This window comes from Cotesia glomerata, linkage group LG7, assembly GCF_020080835.1.
Source record: "Cotesia glomerata isolate CgM1 linkage group LG7, MPM_Cglom_v2.3, whole genome shotgun sequence".
NCBI lineage: Eukaryota > Metazoa > Arthropoda > Insecta > Hymenoptera > Braconidae > Cotesia > Cotesia glomerata.
In genome coordinates, this window is record NC_058164.1 from 25,995,541 (window position 1) to 26,014,701 (window position 19,161).

At 31.5% G+C, this 19,161-nt stretch overlaps 1 non-coding gene across 1 annotated transcript; it reads right to left on the reverse strand.

Moving 5' to 3' along the window:
- Positions 1 to 18,829: 18,829 nt before the first annotated feature.
- Trnaf-gaa lies at positions 18,830 to 18,902 on the reverse strand. Its single transcript has one exon. It is a non-coding gene; the product is annotated as a tRNA-Phe (tRNA).
- Between the last annotated feature and the right edge of the window lie 259 nt (positions 18,903 to 19,161).

Here is a 19,161-nt window from a genome sequence, read left to right on the forward strand (position 1 = left end):
ATAATGAAGCAATCACTTGAAAAATATTAAGTAATTATTATAGATTTTTTTGCTAATAAATTTTTTTTTGTAAATAAAAATAGATCTTTCACTAGAGTGAAAAAATTTCTTTTTCATAATTTTTATTCACGTGTGTACTTAATCTTAAATTGTTTATTCCAACTCAGTTATTATTGTGTTAGATAATATTGAAAAATATTGTAGCAATTGTAAAGTTTCTCTAATAAAAGGGATATTTTGTCACTATACAATTAGTGGAGCAAAATAGATGTGGAAATTCATTGTTTATTTTTACAATTTCATTTTATTTTTAAAACAAATTATTTATTTACAATACATACGTTGAATATTTATTAAATCCACCTTTTGGGTATGTAACTTTTATTGTTTATATCAACAATATTACTTATTTAACATATTTCAAATGATATTATTGGGAAGCAAGCTAAATTATCGAAATTACTAATAATTTAAAATGCTTCAAGGTGGTCATCGAAGTTACAAATAACTTTAGTTGTAATGATAAATATCTCAATATTATTAGGCACCATCACTATAATATTATAGGAATGGTTCCTATAATATTATAGAAATTATTCCTATATATTATGGGAATGCCGATATTACTGTTATAATTATAGGTATCATTCCGATAATTATAGGAACCATTCCCAATAATTATAGTAACATTTCCCCAAAAATTATGGGTACATTCCCATAATTTAAGTAATCGCTCCTGAAATGGTATTTTATTAATAAAAATTATTAAATTTCATTTAATAAAAAAATTTCATTAAAATTATAGGAATGATTTCCACATTTTTCTCTCTAGGTAATTTTCTTAGCTAGCCTGAATTTACAAGGCCAATAAAATCCAGCATTAACCTGCGTCGTAAATAACCCAAACAATTAAACCTCGGCAATTCAAGATGCACTGATAATAAAACCTAGTGCCAATTAATAGGAATGACAATGGATATATAGTACCCCTCATCCTAAAATGAATTGGAAATCTAGATTAAACAATGAGTCTTTGCGAATTCGCGGACGAAAATAGATTCTGTTTGACGAGCACAAACTGCCATCGCTTGAAGTTAAAACAAACTTGCTCCTCAAAAACGAAATATAAATCCAACATTAAACTTCCATCGTCATGTAATAACATCGCATCTAAAAGTTTACTATCCCAGCGTTTAAATTTCTAAAAAGCCCTTTCCACAAACTCAATCCACAATCTCATTAGAAATACAATAATATGATATTTTAAACAAACTTTTATCATCAAAAGCTAATTAACTATCCAAATAAAAAACTTCATTTATTAACTCCTCCTCCTCCTCCTTCTCCTTCTCCTCTTTCTCCTCCTCCTCCTCTTCCTTTTCCCAGAGATTATTCTAAGAAGTTGTGTTTAAGTTATGTATTTTTTATTCGAGCTGGAAGTTTCCAGCTCCGGAGCAACCAAGCTCAAGAAGTGCTGAGCTAAGACCCACCAAGGGTTGACGAGGTCGAGAAGGTATAGAGCTGCAAATAAGGAGCCGGGAATAAGGGTGGCATCCTCACTCATGAATATTCATTTCTTGCTAGTTTCTTACGGGCCGTAGGCAAACGACTGGCTTGGAGGATGAGGGTGAGAAGAAGTGCTGCTTGCTCTGGTGGCTTCGAGGAAAGAGTATTGGAAAGAGAGACCTCTCTAGGTGGATGTGTTTGTATGAATCGCACGTATGTGTGTAATGAGAGAACGAAACCCCCCGAGTTCTTGGAAGGGGCTTTACTTTTAACGGTGGGGACTCGGATCAATGCCGAGACCACGCCCTCTACGTCTTACATCCTACCCCATGGAGCTTTTCCTCAGGTTTTCCACCTCTGCTGCCCCTTATATTCATAAAATATGGATTTAAATTAATAAAACCCGATACTTGGGCGGTTTGAGGCGAGCAGGCCTGAGCTAAAGATTTTCCGTGCTCAGATAGATAACTTAGAGGAGATTTTAATGATGAGGGTTCATGTTGGACGGAGCTATTTCTCATTATGTCTCATCAACATCCAGAATTTCGTCACATTTAACAGGCGACATGTCTTATGACTTCTATCTTTCAACGGAGCCTCAGGCTAGTTTTATTTCAATATAACATTTGGATACACGGAGAGAAAATTGTGGAATCATTCTTGTAATTTTAATTAAATGTTTTCCCATTTTAGGAGCGATTACTTAAATTATGGGAATGTACCCATAATTTTTGGGGAAATGTTACTATAATTATTGGGAATGGTTCCTATAATTATCGGAACGATACCTATAATTATAACTGTAATATCGGCATTATAATATATAGGAATAATTTCTATAATATTATAGGAACCATTCCTATAATATTATAGTGATGATGCCTAATAATATTGAGATATTTATCATTACAACTCAAGTTATTTGTGACTTCGATGACCACCTTGAAGCATTTGAAATTATTAGTAATTTCGATAATTTAACTTGCTTCCTAATAATATCATTTGAAATATGTTAAATAAGTAATATTGTTGATATAAACAATAAAAGTTACATACCCAAAAGGTGGATTTAATAAATATTCAACGTATGTATTGTAAATAAATAATTTGTTTTAAAAATAAAATGAAATTGTAAAAATAAACAATGAATTTCCACATCTATTTTGCTCCACTAATTGTATAGTGACAAATTATCCCTTTTATTAGAGAAACTTTACAATTGCTATAATATTTTTCAATATTATCTAACACAATAATAACTGAGTTGGAGTAAACAATTTAAGATTAAGTACACACGTGAATAAAAATTATGAAAAAGAAATTTTTTCACTCTAGTGAAAGATCTATTTTTATTTACAAAAAAAAATTTATTAGCAAAAAAATATATAATAATTACTCAATATTTTTCAAGTGATTGCTTCATTATTATCAACATAAACATTTTTCTATTATTATGTGCGTCATTCCTATAACATAGGAACCATTCCCATAATATATTGAAGCTATTCTATTATTGTATAGGAACATTTCCAATAAACCGGGTATGGTTCCCATAATGAGCATAGAATTGATACCTATAATAATCATTTTATTATAGGAACCATTCCTATAATTTTCAGAAAAGTTCCTATAAATTTCTCTCCGTGTAATTTATTCATTTATTTAATTCTTTATTTATTAGGAAATCTTCAAGTTGGAAGACGCAGCTACGGTCAAAGTTGGCCCAAGTGAAGGTGATTTGTGATTGCTGAGTGAACGGGTCACAACAAGTAAATGGTAACTCGGTCAATCGGTCGAGTATTAATTTGCTCGAATGGTCAATGCCTCGAGTTAGTTGTGTGTAAACCTCCAACATTGGTGAGATCAATAGCAAGAGAGCACGTCGACCCTATCATCACCAAGGATACCAAACTAGTCGTTGTCGTAGTGCATCAAGGTCATTCATAGTCTCTTGAGAACTATTGGAATCGATACATCGATTCATCCATTCAGATTACGAATTAAGACACCTGTATACTATCTAAATAAAATTCGAATTAATTTTGCATTATTATTTCTAACCCTATTATACTTAATTTCTGAATTATTTATTTTTTTTACCCACATTTTGATATTCAGAACATGTATTTTTGTGTAAAAAAACAAAAAAAATAATAAAACCCCCTAAAATTTCCATACAAAAAAACTTTTCTTTGTTACATCCGTTATTTTCCTCCAAAAACCTCATTTTCATTCATAATTTCTAAGTTATTAATTATTTAAAGCATGTAATTTTGCGTAAATTACCCGCTTGAGGTATAAAAAGTGCAAAACTTTCCTTAAAAAAAAACTTTTCTTTGTTAAATCCAAAAAAAACATCAAAAAATGCAATTTTTCCCCTATAAAAACAAAGGAATGAATAAATCACGCGTTTTATCGCTTGAATTACATTCATTACGGCTTTTGACAGCCGGAAACACCTTTCATTTTGCATTTACCACCCCAGTCGACAGATGGCGTCACTTTACACGCTGAATTTCGGGTATTTCAAGGAGTACAAGTAGTGACGCACTCTTGTGGGTTTGAAAACTCTTATCTCTTTTCTGGGTGGATTTTTTACCGGCAGCGGATTCGCTCTTATGATAACTGAGGCATTACCTTCGGCTGTTTTTACTTACAGGGATCAATAATGTACAGAAGGAATAGCAGGAAGCTTAATTTAAGAAAATATTGTGCTGTAAATGATAAACAAGCTGGATTATTGAATAAGGTAACAATTTAGATTCAAAAGCGGAATTTCGGGCGTAATTAATATTTATCTTCCCCTTGGACATACTTTGTAGGAAAATCCCTCCTTGTAAAATGTAATATCTGAGGAAAGGGTCCTTTAGCTTTACTTTGGGCGCTCCTTGGTAACGAGGAGACTGGTGGCGTCTAAAGACGCGTACCAGGATAGCGGAAAAAGGATACTGGGCTGAGAAAAGAAGACTGAGGAAGGAAGAGGAGGATAAAAGGCATAATGATAATCATAAGCAAGGTAGAGAAGGTGGAAGGAATGTCTCGAGAAGCTCGAGGATAAAGGGGCTGGTTTAAAGCGTTTCAAATATAACTTGGGCCGGGTGGGATCCGTCTCTTTCTATTCACCCCTTAAGCTATGCTCGGGAAAACCGAGAGAAAGAGATAAAAGAGAGCCCTAACCCTATTTTCCCGGGTTTTGCTTGCTCTCTTATAAGGGGCGGCGTCAAGACGCTAGGGGGCCACCAATCCGCGACGAACCTCACGACTGGAACGTGCTCGGATTCGTCGGCTAGGTTTCTTAAACCCTAGAGAGGAAAAATATAGGAAAAATAAAACCCGGGGAGAAATACTGGCAAGCTATTGGCTCGTGTGGAGCTTCCTCTTCCTGAACCGAGCTACTTTTCTTACTTTCACAGACACGGAGATGCTTATATCAACGGATACTGACTTTAAGGGGCCAATGGGCGCGTTATTCAAGAAAATCGATAAGGACCGCGTTGTCTCAGGATACGGCTCGGTCATGGAACTTTATTAGCCCCAAGCTCGGGTTTTATTTTTAAACTTCAAGGGGGAAATGCTTTTTGATACAGACACCAGTCTATTGATGTAAGAAAATACGATGGGCTTGATTTAGATCAAGTTGGATATCAAGGGTTATTTTTGGAGGGTGATTATACTTTAGATTTTATGATGGCTGGTTGATTTATTTTGGTAGAGGTATTTAAGATGCTAGAGCTGTTTTTGGAGTTATGATTTTTTTATAGAGTTTAATGCTCCTTAATTAAGATTTCATCTATATTTGCAGAGAAATTTATTGCGTTGGAAAAAAAAATCATTAATTTATTTAATTTAATAAGATAATTAAAAAATTTTGATAAATTTTCGTTACAAAAGCTTAATAATAATAATTACTTAAAAAAATTTTTATATTTAAGAATTTTCTAATTTTTGTTCTCATTGAGCTTCATAATAACAAATTTTTAATGATAAATTAAAAATTAGAGCCTAAAATTCAAAATCCAACAATTGGTACCACCCCGTCAATAATTGGGACATCTTAGAAATAATATTGGAAATTAGAGCCTAAAAATTGAGATCCAATAATTGGTACCAACCCGTCAGCAATTGGGACATCTTTTAAATAATATTAGAAATGAGAACCTAAAACTCGGAATCCAATTAATTTATTTAATTTAATAAGATAATTATAAAAAATTTTGGTAAATTAACATTAAAAAAGCTTAATAATTAGTCCAAAATATTTTAATATGTAAGAATTTTATAGATACGCTGTAGATATGTAATTTTTTTTCTTATTGAGCTTAATAATAACAAATTTTAAATAGAAAATTAGAAATTAGAGCCTAAAACTCGAAATCCAATAATTGGTACCATCCCGTCAACAATTGGGACATTTAAATAATTTCTTCAAAATAATAATGAAAATTAGAGCCTAAAACTCGAAATCCAATAATTGGTACCACCCCGTCAATAATTGGGACATCTTCGAAATAATATTAGAAATTAAATTTATTTTAAATTATTGATTTATTTATTTATTTTAAATTTTAATTTATTTTGTTTTATATGTCAAATATTTGTGTTAACTAAAAATAATTTTTTATTTTTAGTTTATCTGATGAAGCTAAAATAAATCAGCGAATTCCTATAATTTAACATCTTTATTTATTGTCCAAGTTTCCAAGATTTAGTCATTTAAATATTTTAAATATGGACGAGAATTTAAAAATTAATTATAAATTAAAGCTTAAAACTTAAAATCCAATAATTGGTACCATCCCGTCAGCAATTGGGACATTTTAATAATTTCTTCGAAATAATATTGGAAATTCGAGCCTAAAACTCGAAATCCAATAATTGGTACCAACCCGCCAATAATTGGGACATCTTCGAAATAATGATGCTTTTTCTGCATTTAGCTTAAATTTTTTACTAAAAAAATCATTAATTACAGTATTATAGCAATAATTAACACCAAAAGTAATTAATTTCGTTTAATTTCAGAAAAAAACCTCAAAACAAAGCTCATTACTTCTAAAGCCATTACTTCTAAATTCACATAATTTAATAATTACTTAAAAAAATTTTTATATGCAAGAATTTTTTAGATAAGCTGTTATGTCATTTTTTTTCTTATTGAGCTTCATGATAACAAATTTTAAATATAAATTTAAAAATTATAGCTTGAAACTCGAAATCCAATAATTGGTACCAACCCGTCAGTAATTGGGACATCTTGGAAATAATATTAGAAATTAAAATTCGAAATCCAATAATTGGTACCAACCCGTCAATAATTGGGACATCTTGGCAATATTGACTCTTTTTCTGCATTCAGATTAAATTTTTCGCTAAAAAAATCATTAATTACATTATTGTGGCCATAATTAACACCAGAAGCGAATAATTTCGCAAAAAAAACCTCAAAACAAAGCTCATTAGTGACATTAGTGTCCTGCCACCAAAAAACCAGGAAAACGAAGCCATTACTTCTAAATTCACATAATTAGAGTGCAGCACTAGAAGCGACAAAGGGTGCGGAGGAAGTGGGTGGTGTGAAAACGGGCGGATTTAGTCTCGAAATCGTCAACAAAGCCAACACCCCTTGCTCATTTCCTCAAGCTGAAGCAGTAGAAGCTCTAGCTTCACCCGTGGCCCCTTTCTCTATGACTCAGCTCATCATCATCCAGGATTTCTCCTCGGAGTTGCAGAACCGCGTTCACGTGTCTCTTAACATTAATAATGCGAGTGTAGGAAAGAGGCGTCTCCTGAGGCTGCTAACAGCGGTCTGAAGCTATCCTCCGCTGAACTATATAGAATCCACATATAACTTAGACTTGGAAGTAACTTTCTTGAGAACTGAGATGGAAATTGACGTTAATGTATCACGAAAGGGTCTCCCGTTGCTCCCCTTCTTACTGCATCCACCAGATTCTTGATTCAAGACTGTAGACTGCAGCTTTATTCAACTCCTCCGTCGTTTACCTTCCCCCTGAGTTCCTTTGCTCGGGAGGTCTTATAGTGCAAGATGTAACCACCCGCGATTACCATTCGAAAGAACCCCAATCCAGCATCCAGCATCTGCAGTTCCGCTTCCGTGGTACATTTTGCCGATTCTATACCTTATACACGTCTACGTCTAAGCTATATTCCTTCGAATACGTAATTTTGTGCCCTACGATAATTAGACGGCTTTGAACTGTCTACATGCTGACGGGTCTGCATCTGACTTGCTGATTAAATAGTTCTGTGTTAAGGGATTCAATTATTAAAATTATCTAGTTTGCATGCATGGATTATGCTGTTTAATTATAATTAATACCCATCACACACCGCATCGAAGTTTTTATGTTAAAAATTTTTGTAAAATTACAATCATATTACAAGACAAATAATAAGTAAAATTACAAATCAGTGGATAGCAATAAGAAATAAAATACAAATGTAATTTTCCAACACCTATCAGAAAATCTACTAAGATTGTAATTTTACAATCTTCATGTATAAACCTAACACGCATTGTAATATTACAGAGACGTTGGTCAATTTTTAAGAAAAAGCTTTTTAATTTGGCAAACATTATTTGTCATCTGATTCGGCATTGTATGTAAAATTACAAAAAAATATTGTAATTTATATTACAATAATCTGATAAAAAATTTAAAAAGCTTTTCATTATTTTTAAAATTTTCATTGTAAAATTACAGTGCAATGTAATGTTACCAGACAATTTTAATTATATTACACGAATTGTAATTCTACTTCACTGTTTTTCAATTTTAAAAACAATACTTTTAAGTTCTACAAAAATGAGACTGATGTATAAAAAAAAAAAAAACAATGTCCTTCATATTTATTTTTACTAATTTTTAGTCTATGGTTGTTTATTTGTAATAATAAATTCGAGGTATCATTTATCTTTTATAAATTTTAATATTACACTCAAACGATCATTTCAAAATCAATATATTTTAATGAGTATATGTTAGACTTTAATTTTTATAATATTCAATGAATTATAAATAATGTAAAAGTTAGTTATTTTCCATCAATAAACACCATAAAATAACACAAATAATGTAAATAATAAATAATAAGCCGTAAAGCTCAATCATCACATAGGATTAGCTTATCAGAATAATAAGATGTTAAATCACCTATCGGTCGTACGGCGTAGGGCGTTAGGTATCGGTCTGACAAGCGCGCGGCTCGCGTTCGATTCTTAGTTAGGGTAAATATTATTTTCACTTTATATCATCAGAGTTGTAAAAATTAGGTCTAGGTGAGATGCAAAATCTAGTGAGCGCTTCATAAAAATAAAATGACAACAAATATTTAATCAAATCTTTCTTTTTTATTATTTCAATTAAAGTTAAATTCAAGGAAAGTATTGTAATTTTACAAACTTAGATAATCTGAAAATATTTATAAAATTGAAAAACCTTGTAAAATTAGTAACCTCGTTATATATGTTTTGTAATATAACTATACCCGATTGTAATTTTAAATAAATTTTTTGCCTATTAGCTTCCAATATATTTCTTGTAAAATTACAATAGAAATTTTTAACAGTGTAACTAGCTTTTATTTACCTTTTTTTCTATTTTAATCTACATTTTCCTTCGAAATCTTACAAAAGATCCCTTTTATGGCCATATATAATCATATAAAAGAAGTTTCTTCGGAATTATAGCAGAAATAATAGAAAAAAAACAGCCAAATTATGGATCAAAAAAAAATCCGTCGGTAGTCAATTGGAACAAAGTGGTCTCCCTTAACTCTGACTGGTTATTTATGATGATCAACCTTAGAAAAAGGCACTAGACACTTCCAAGTATCTGCAGAAAAAAATGCCAGACTGTAGGTTAATTACAAAAAAAGTTTTCTTTGTTAGGTAATTTCAAGGTCACGATTTTCGATCGATTTTTAAAAAAAAACTATCGCATTTATTGAACTAACACCTTTTTTTAGATATGGAACTTGTAAATTAACATTTCTACCCTTGTATACTTTAGTTATACATATAAAGAGATATCTCGTTTCGTTTTGAAATCAAACTCGAGAATTTTCCCCCAAACTGGACCTCTTATTCACCCGACTCGGTTATACTCGAAAGTCGAGAGGCTATCGGGGTGGCTTTCTCGTCCGCCTTTACTTTATACTTCGTCTCGTTGAGCGGTGGGAAATTTCTCCGTACTGGACACTCGTTTACCTACGGGTAATTGCATAAAATTATTCTCTTACTTCAAGTTTAACTTGCTTTTTTATCCAGAGTATTTATATACAGCTTTACTTTTTACTTTGATGTCCGTCATTTTTAAAAATTAATACTCGTTTTAATTTATAATTATTTACATAAAAATATTACTACTACTGAATGTGGGGGGTATACTTGATATTGTGAGAAAATAATTCAAAATATTTTCCCAGCAGATGTATATTAAAAAAAAGCTGTTTGAAACATCCGTAAAAATTAAGAAAGGAAACCAGAAATACGTACATGTTGCGATCAAGATTTCTGTGTGATTCTTTTCTGGTTTTCGTGTCTTATTGACCCTCCAACAGGTTCCTCAAGTTTGACCGCTGGTCAGTGCAATAGTTGTACTTTCCTGTGAAAGTATCTAAGAAATCAAGTTTATGAGTTAGATAAACCTGTTTTAGGTTTTATATTTTCGAAACATCGACCCTTTAAGAATTAAAACATACTAATTCTTTCAACATGTTTCTAAGGGTCTAAAAAAAATTTTTTCGTCACATTTTTAAAACCTATCCACCCGCTTTGCCGTAAGCTAGTAATAAAAAAAAATTTTATTTTTCAGTTTCATTTTCTGTGGCTTATTTAATTATTTTTACTATAAATTATTACAGGAAAAGGTGCTAGATACTTCAAAATAAATGTACAAAAAAGCCGATCGCTGTAAATTAATTACAAAAAAAGTTTTCTTTGTTAGGTATTTTCAAGGTCATCGAATTCGTCAGATATTTTATAAAATAACCATTTTTTTCGCAAAAAACTGCTAAAAAAATAATAATTACAGTTTTTGTAGTAGAAATTATAAATAATTTTACATTTAAAGCTTTAGAATGAAGAAAAATATTTAAAAAATTTTTTATATGACTTGATATGTTGATAAATGATAAAAAAAAAATTTTTTATTGAAAAAATAATTTTTTCTCTTAAAATATTATTAAGACCCTTCAAGCAAAAACAGACGACTGTGTGTGTGTCTGTGAGCTGACCCGGGTATAAGCGAAGCATGAACGATAAATAATGATAATAACTTGTAATAATAAATGATAAGACATTTAGTATCTCTAGAGAAGTTCCTTAATAAAACAGATCTTATATAGAAGACGCCATTTTGAATAATATGGACCAATCGGAGCCGGCGAGGTGAGGCATCTTTAAGGGAGAGATGGGGGTGGTAAGCAGTACGCCCGGGAGCTTGTTCAAACACAAACTACCCTTATATTACAGTGAGCGCGAAAGCTTTCCTTGTCTCCGCGTACTGCTTGCTCTACTCACCCCTGTTAACTAGAAGGATGATTCTCGAGCTTCTTTGCTTCCAGCTTCCTTCACCCCTCTTTTCACCCGGCGCAACCACCCCGTAGCTCCGACACCCAACGCCTGGGGAACATCCTCCAAGAGAGAAATACGTGCCGAGTCGGAGAGAGAACTTACGCTAAAACATTTTCCATTAGCGTGTGCTACTCCTCGAGGTTCGATCCCACTAGGTAAATCGACCCCATCCCATTCTCGGCAAATATTCCAAGGCGTTGCAAGGATTCAGAATTTATTATTTATTTACTTATAATTCAATTGGTCTTATCTAATGACACGTTCACTTTTTAGGGGGTAATTATTATTTTAAGACATTATGTCTGGGTATAATTAGTTTTCTTACCCCTATAAGGTACTTAATAACTTAAAAATTTAATTAAAATTATTTTAAAAGGCACAAAAACTTAGAAAAAAATTTTTCGTCGCTCCTATAAGCCAATTTATGATCATTTTAGTCCTTAAAAATACTTTTTTATTCATATTTATTATTAATACCTTTAAAAATAATTTTTAACTACCCCTCGGTGCTCTATAATAAATACACTAGCATCCAGAAGCTTAATGTCTTTATGAAAAAATTTTTTTTGTAATTTTTTTTCTCCAAAGTTAGATTTTTTAGTCACTATTTGTTATTTCCTTGATTATAATCACTTAAAAAGTAACTTTAAACATTACAGAATTGTATTTTAATTAATTAAATCTTAAATAATATCACCAAAAAAAGTTTTCTTTGTTAGGTTTCAAAATTTTTGATTTTTTCACTTAAAAACTGAATTTTTGTAGTCACTATAAATTATTTTGATAATTTTTATTGATTGGGAAGCGATAGAAGACGCTATAAAATAATTTTATAGTTGATAAAGTCCAAAATAATTATATGAAAAAAAGTTTTCTTTGTTAGGTTTAAAAATTTTGGACTTTTTTGGTTCAAAATTGAATTTTTTTGATTGCAATTAATTATTTTGATAATTTTTGTTGACTGAAGATGTTATAAAACAATTTTCTGATTGAAAAATTACAAAATAATTGCATAAAAAAAAGTTTTCTTTGTTAGGTATCGAAAAAATCAAGTTTTTGCGCTAAAAAATGACTTTTAACAGCACAAATTGTAATTTTAATGATTGAAATTCTTGAATAGATCAATTTTAAGTATATTAAAGAGACTTTAGAGGCATTAGCATTCGCCATAATTTTATAGAAAAAATATTTGATGGTTTGGATGCTTAAAAATCAAGTTTGACACCTTTAATATCGATTTAGAAGTCTCTATTCAAGATTCCGGGATTAAAATATAAGCAGCAGGGACTTTTGATAATTATATAAGTCATTATCAACTTAGATACCCCCATAAAAAAAAAATATAAAAAAAATATAAAAAAAATATATAAAAAATATATTTTTAATAATTAACTTTTGGCCGATTTTTATATATATTTTAGATATATTCAAAATATATCTTAAAATACGTAGCTGAAAATATAAAAAAAATATATTTTGAATATATCTAAAATATATTTGAAATATATAAAATATATATGAAAATCGGCCAAAAATTAGTTATTAAAAATATATTTACAAACATATTTTATAAATATTTATAGATTTTTAATATATTTAAAATATATTTTTTCTTATGGGGGTATCTTGTAAAATTATCCAAAAAGTCTATTCCGAAAGCAAACCTCGCTTTAATTACCATAATCCGCGAGTTTGCAAGTTTGACGAAATTCTATCACAACTCCGTAGTCCTTACCCTCTCTACCCTCCTCCAAAACCTCAAAAATAAAACCCTGGAGAAGCAGCAGCAGCAGCATGAAGATCGTCTCGAAAATAACGACAAGCTTGAGCACATGAAAGCTGAGATAATAATCCTCTTGGTGTTTCCTAATTAATTTAATTCGACGCGACGTAGTGAGCGCGAGAGTTTGCGTCTTGAGCGACTCCACCCTCAAGCCCGGGTTGCGAATATACATAAACCAAAAGGAAGCTTACCAAAAGGAAGACGATCCAACAAACGGGGGTGGAATGAATTTGAGGGAGAGAGGGTGGACTGATGTCTCGAAGGTTGCTTGAAGGCACAAGACTCCCTTTTCCCATCTACTTGATTCCCCAACCACCCACTTACCCACCCAACGACCCAACCACCCCAACCCAGCCTTTGGAGCAGCCATTTTCTCGGAAATCCCTCGCGTCTTCAAGACTGGATTCTTCGGCAGGCGGTGGGAGGCGAAATGAGGGTGAGAGCAGTGTCTTAAGTCTCTGCAGAGCGGTTGTACGCCTGACAAGCAACGTTAATGTATGTATAAGATCTCCAAGAAAGAGAAATTCTGGTTCTAGCTCAAGATCCTGCTGGATAATTGAGAATAGGTTGCTGGAAGAGAATAGAAGCATTCTCCAACCCTTACAACTAAAGATTCATCTGATGGAGGGTCGCGACTCCACATGAACGTGCTAAATTCATCTTATGTGTATCATCACGACTAGAATACTCCACAATGTACAATAAGACAGTTCTGGGTGGTGGATCCTACATCTGGGTGCTAGATGCTGATGCTCTGATTGTGCAGAGCTGATGTGACAAGACGTTGAAAGCTTGCAGCTGTTCAACCACCAGCTAATCATCAGTCTTGGCACCTTTTCATCTATTCTCGGCTCCACCCCAGGAGAAAAAATCCCGGCGTTGAAGTCTCTGGCGAATGGTTGGAAAAGTTCTGCCATTATTCCACAACGAAAGAGACGATAAGAAGGTAGGTGATTTTTTTTAAGTTATTTTTCATGAGTTATTCTTTAGTTTTTTTTATTAATTACCGGTTCAGATCATGGCTTATGACGTAATCTGAAGGAGAAAAATTGAGCGGAAGCTGAAAATTTAATCAGAAAAAAGTTTTCTTTGTTAGGTAATTTCAAGGTCATCGATTTTTTCGGAAAATATTGAAATTTGAGGTTTATCTCTGTTTATTACACTAAAATAAGTTGAAAAAAATTTATATATCTTTCAAAGAAGTAAAAATAAGCTTTATTAACTGTTAATAAATGATTTTTTAACATCATAAGATTTAATAAATATTTATTAACAGTTAATAAATTATTTATTAAACACAATTTATTAAATATTTGTTAACAGTTAACAAATATTTATTAATAGTTAATAAGTAATTTATTAAGTACAATTTATTAACTGTTAATAAATATTTTTTAACTATTAATAAATACTTATTAACTATTAACAAATGTACCTTCCTTCTAAATAAATATTTATTGAATGTTAAAAAATATTTATTAATATTTAATAAATTAAATAATTGTCTTCAAATAAATTGAATTATTAATAGTTAATAAATCCTTCTATCAGTGTATATAGTCTTTAGTTTTCTTATCAATTACCGGTTCAGAGCATAGTTTGTGATGTAATTTGAAAGGGAAAAATTGAGCAGAAGCTAAAAATTCAATCAGAAAAAAGTTTTCTTTGTTAGGTAATTTCAAGGTCATCGATTTTTTCGGAAAATATTGAATTTTGAGGTTTATTTCTGTTTATTACACCAAAATAAGTTAAAAAAAAATTTATATATCTTTGAAAGAAGTAAAAATAACTCGTATGTAAGTTAAAAAATTCAAATAGACCCATTGAATAGTTAGTTAAAAAATAAAATTGATTAAAGTACGTACAATTTGCTAAGAAAAAAACTTTCTCCATTACAATTCCTTTTCCACAACGAAAGGGACGATAGGATGGAAGGTGGCTTGACATTGTCAGGGATAGAATTTCCCGTTCCCGGAGCAGCAAAGGCTGTCTAGTGTCTCCTTCTCCAGGTTGGAAGTACACGTCTTGGCGTATTCCTTTGACAATTTCGATCTAAGAGACGACGCGGGTCGGATGGTGGTTCAATTTAGATAATTAATGATATAGAAGGTGAAGTTGCAAGGAAGGCAGACTTTAAGATGTAGGAGAAAGAGCCAACAAGATCCATCTCTAGTTTAGTGTTTCTGAGACGTCGAAAGAGATTGTTCCTCCTCCTTCTAACTAAGGAAGCTCATTCTCTTTGGCGTATCTTTCTGCGAAGCAATCTCTGAAATACGTTTCGTAGTTTCTGAGACGTTAATACCCTAACGGGAATTACCGAGGGGAGCTAGAAGAGGAAGAGGAAGGAGTTGGAAGAGAGGAGAAGGAGGAAGAGGAGGAAAAGGAGGAGCGCTCACGTAGAAAGAGCCAAGTCGATTTGTTTTATCTCAGCGCTGGGGATATGAGATTGCAGATGAAATTGAAGGCTTTTGAGAAGGATTCGAGGCAGAGAGAGGAGGAGGAGGAAGGAGGAGAGAAGGATAAAGAGAAGGAGGGTGGTAGGAGAATTTCAAACATCTCGCGATTCTCGACGCCACATTGAGGTAACTTGATGGAGAAATTGAATTTAATCTCGAGATGAATATCGAATCGAACAAACTCGCCGAACTAAAATCTGCCGACTGGTTATAGACGCCGGTGGTTCTAATGGGAGGGAAGGAGGAGGGTTGAGGTACTCTGCGACAGTTACTCACCAACTTACCCGTATCATTCGGGGGTGGTTAACATGACGAGATCTATTAGATGGTGATAAACATTTGAGGCGTGTCAGCCGCAAATATCGGGTAAGTAAACTTCATCATCATCATCATCATCATCATTATCATCATCTATATTATTAAGAGAGTAAGTAAAATGGGTTTTTATGGTAAAATTTGGTATTGTTGGAAAAGTTGACTTAGAGTTGTGCCTTTTCAAGATTTCATGTCATTCTAGATAGTCAATTTATTATGATATTTAGGCTGCATTAGGAAATTATCTCTAGATACATAATTAAGAAATGACCTTGTATCTTGTGAACTATTGACATTTTTAAAGATATAAGCTCATTCTGATGTTACAGTCATCAAGACCTTTCATTTGAGTACCCACATCAATTTTTCATATATTTTATATATTTATATATATATTATATATATATATGTATATATGATAAATATATCAAAAATTCATGTGGGTACTCAAATTAAAGCTCTTGATGAGTGTAACATCGGGATGAGCTTATATCTTTAAAATATATATTACATATATATGTATATATGAAAAATATATCAAAAATGCATGTGGGCACTCAAATAAAAGCTCTTGATGAGTGCAACATCGGGATGAGCTTATATCTTTAAAAACGTCAATAGTTAAAAAAGTACAGTGCAATTTATCAAAATTCATTATTTAATAAAACTACACGGAGAGAAATTTATAGGATCTTTTCCAAAAATTATGGAAATGGTTCCTATATTATAGGAATGATTCCTGTACTATAAAAGGAATGGTTCCGATAATATTATGGGAATGTCGCACAGAATAATAGAAAAATATTTATGTTGATAATAATGAAGCAATCACTTGAAAAATATTAAGTAATTATTATAGATTTTTTTGCTAATAAATTTTTTTTTTGTAAATAAAAATAGATCTTTCGATAGAGTGAAAAAATTTCTTTTTCATAATTTTTATTCACGTGTGTACTTAATCTTAAATTGTTTATTCCAACTCAGTTATTATTGTGTTAGATAATATTAAAAAATATTGTAGCAATTGTAAAGTTTCTCTAATAAAAGGGATATTTTGTCACTATACAATTAGTGGAGCAAAATAGATATAGAAATTCATTGTTTATTTTTGCAATTTTATTTTATTTTTAAAACAAATTATTTATTTACAATACATACGTTGAATATTTATTAAATCCACCTTTTGGGTATGTAACTTTTTTTGTTTATATGAACAATATTACTTATTTAACATATTTCAAATGATATTATTGAGAAGCAAGTTAAATTATCGAAATTACTAATAATTTCAAATGCTTCAAAGTGGTCATCGAAGTCACAAATAACTTGAGTTGTAATGATAAATATCTCAATATTATTAGGCACCATCACTATAATATTATAGGAATGGTTCCTATAATATTATAGAAATTATTCCTATATATTATAGGAATGCCGATATTACAGTTATAATTATAGGTATCGTTCCTATAATTATAGGAACCATTTCCAATAATTATAGTAACATTTCCCAAAAATTATGGGTACATTCCCATAATTTAAGTAATCGCTCCTAAAATGGGAAAACATTTAATTAAAATTATATGAATGATTCCACATTTTTCTCTCCGTGTAGATTTTATTTATTTATAGTTTACATAGTGACTGCAAGGTTGCTAGTCATCATTGTCGTCATTAGCACGAACCACTGGATTATAAACCCATGGACATATCAATCCATATCAGAAAATTTATTAACCGCAAGTTCTAATTACTTGCAAAACAAAAAATCCCCTTGGAACAATCACAATAACACAACACGTGGTCACTCGCTAAAACAAAGAAGCACATTGTACCCATTAGGATGCATTATGTAAACACTTACCCGGTAGTCTTGACAAATGCACAGCAACACGGACACACTCTTTGTGAGTAAGTTTCTGACAAGATGGAAATGCCTAACGACTTAATTGTGCACTGCTCTTTGTGGACTTTCGACCACTTAATACACACTGGGATGCTGCAAGCCCCTCCTAACCCTCTCCCAACCCCCTTCTATCCTCCCCTTTGTCCTACACTGGACACCAAGTCCACACTGGACACAATCCACGTGGTCCAGGCAACAATGCGTATTGTTACTCCACGGTCAAGGCCTCGCTTCCTGACCACGTGGCGCCCAATCCTTTGTTTTTTCTCCTGATTACCATACGCTATGCTAATCTAATTAGCAGCCCTTTGTCTTTTCTGCTTACAAAGCCTCCCAGGTATTCAACTACTATCGGAGGTAGGAAGTAAGCGATTGCGTAACTTCAAACTTCCGCGTGTAACACTTAACTGACCTGCTGGTGGTTCGCCTGCCGGACGGCTTTGGCTTGACCATTTGATTCCGAGATCCTTCATCGGACAGGTTATCTTGACCCGTTCTGTGGGAATCTTTGGTGGTTCGATATGTTTGTGCTGGTAGAGTCTCACGAATACCGGATCAATATCGATGGGGGAATAGAACTTGTACTCAACTTACAGGTTTTTCTTATTTCTTACTTGGGGTTTTCTTCGGATTTTTTCGGATGGACACTCAGTTGTCCGCGGACTTTTGGTTAAGTGCGAATTTAAAGTATTTACTCTTTTATAAGCAGTGTAAAAAAATTAGAGTGAATATCGGATTTAATCCGGAAAACTTTCGTGTATAAATTTATTTAATTAATATAAATTTTAATTAGCTGGAACGAATTCTAAATCCGGAATTACGAACAAATACTTTGAATAATTTACTTCAAGTTTAACTTTGTTAATATTAATTAGATATTTACTTTTTTTGAAAATTTAAATTAAATTCGTCGAAATTTGTTAAGGATACATTAAAAATAATAAAAATTTATTTTTTATGTTAATTTATTTTTTTTATACAAAAATTAGCTCAAAAACTCGCCTTTTTTAATTAGATTCTTTTTTTGGAAATTTTTAATTAAATTTAAATAAAATTCATTGAGATTTTATAAGAATGCATTTAAAATATATTATTTTTTTATAGAGGAATTAGCTTAAAAACTCGCCTTTTTACATTGATTTTATAAAGTAACTTTAAAATTTTTAGTATTTCAAATTTTTTCTTGCAAAAATTACTAAAGGATTTTTAAAACAAATTAATAAAATATATTAATTTAATAAAAAAAAAAAAAAAAAAAAAAAAATTGCCGAAACCCGGGATTGAACCGGGGACATTTAGATCTTCAGTCTAACGCTCTCCCAACTGAGCTATTTCGGCGCGATTGAAAACTCGCTTTGCAGTGATCAATTTTATTGTTGACATCATCAAGAAGGAAAAAAATAAAAAAAAAAATTTTTTTCAAGTTATTTATGAGTTAATATTTAGTTTTATTATCAATTACCGATTCAGAGCATAATTTAGGACGTAATTTAAAAGGAAAAAATTGAACGGACGCTTAAAATTCAATCAGAAAAAAGTTTTCTTTGTTAGGTAATTTCAAAGTCATCGATTTTTTCGGAAAATATTGAATTTTGAG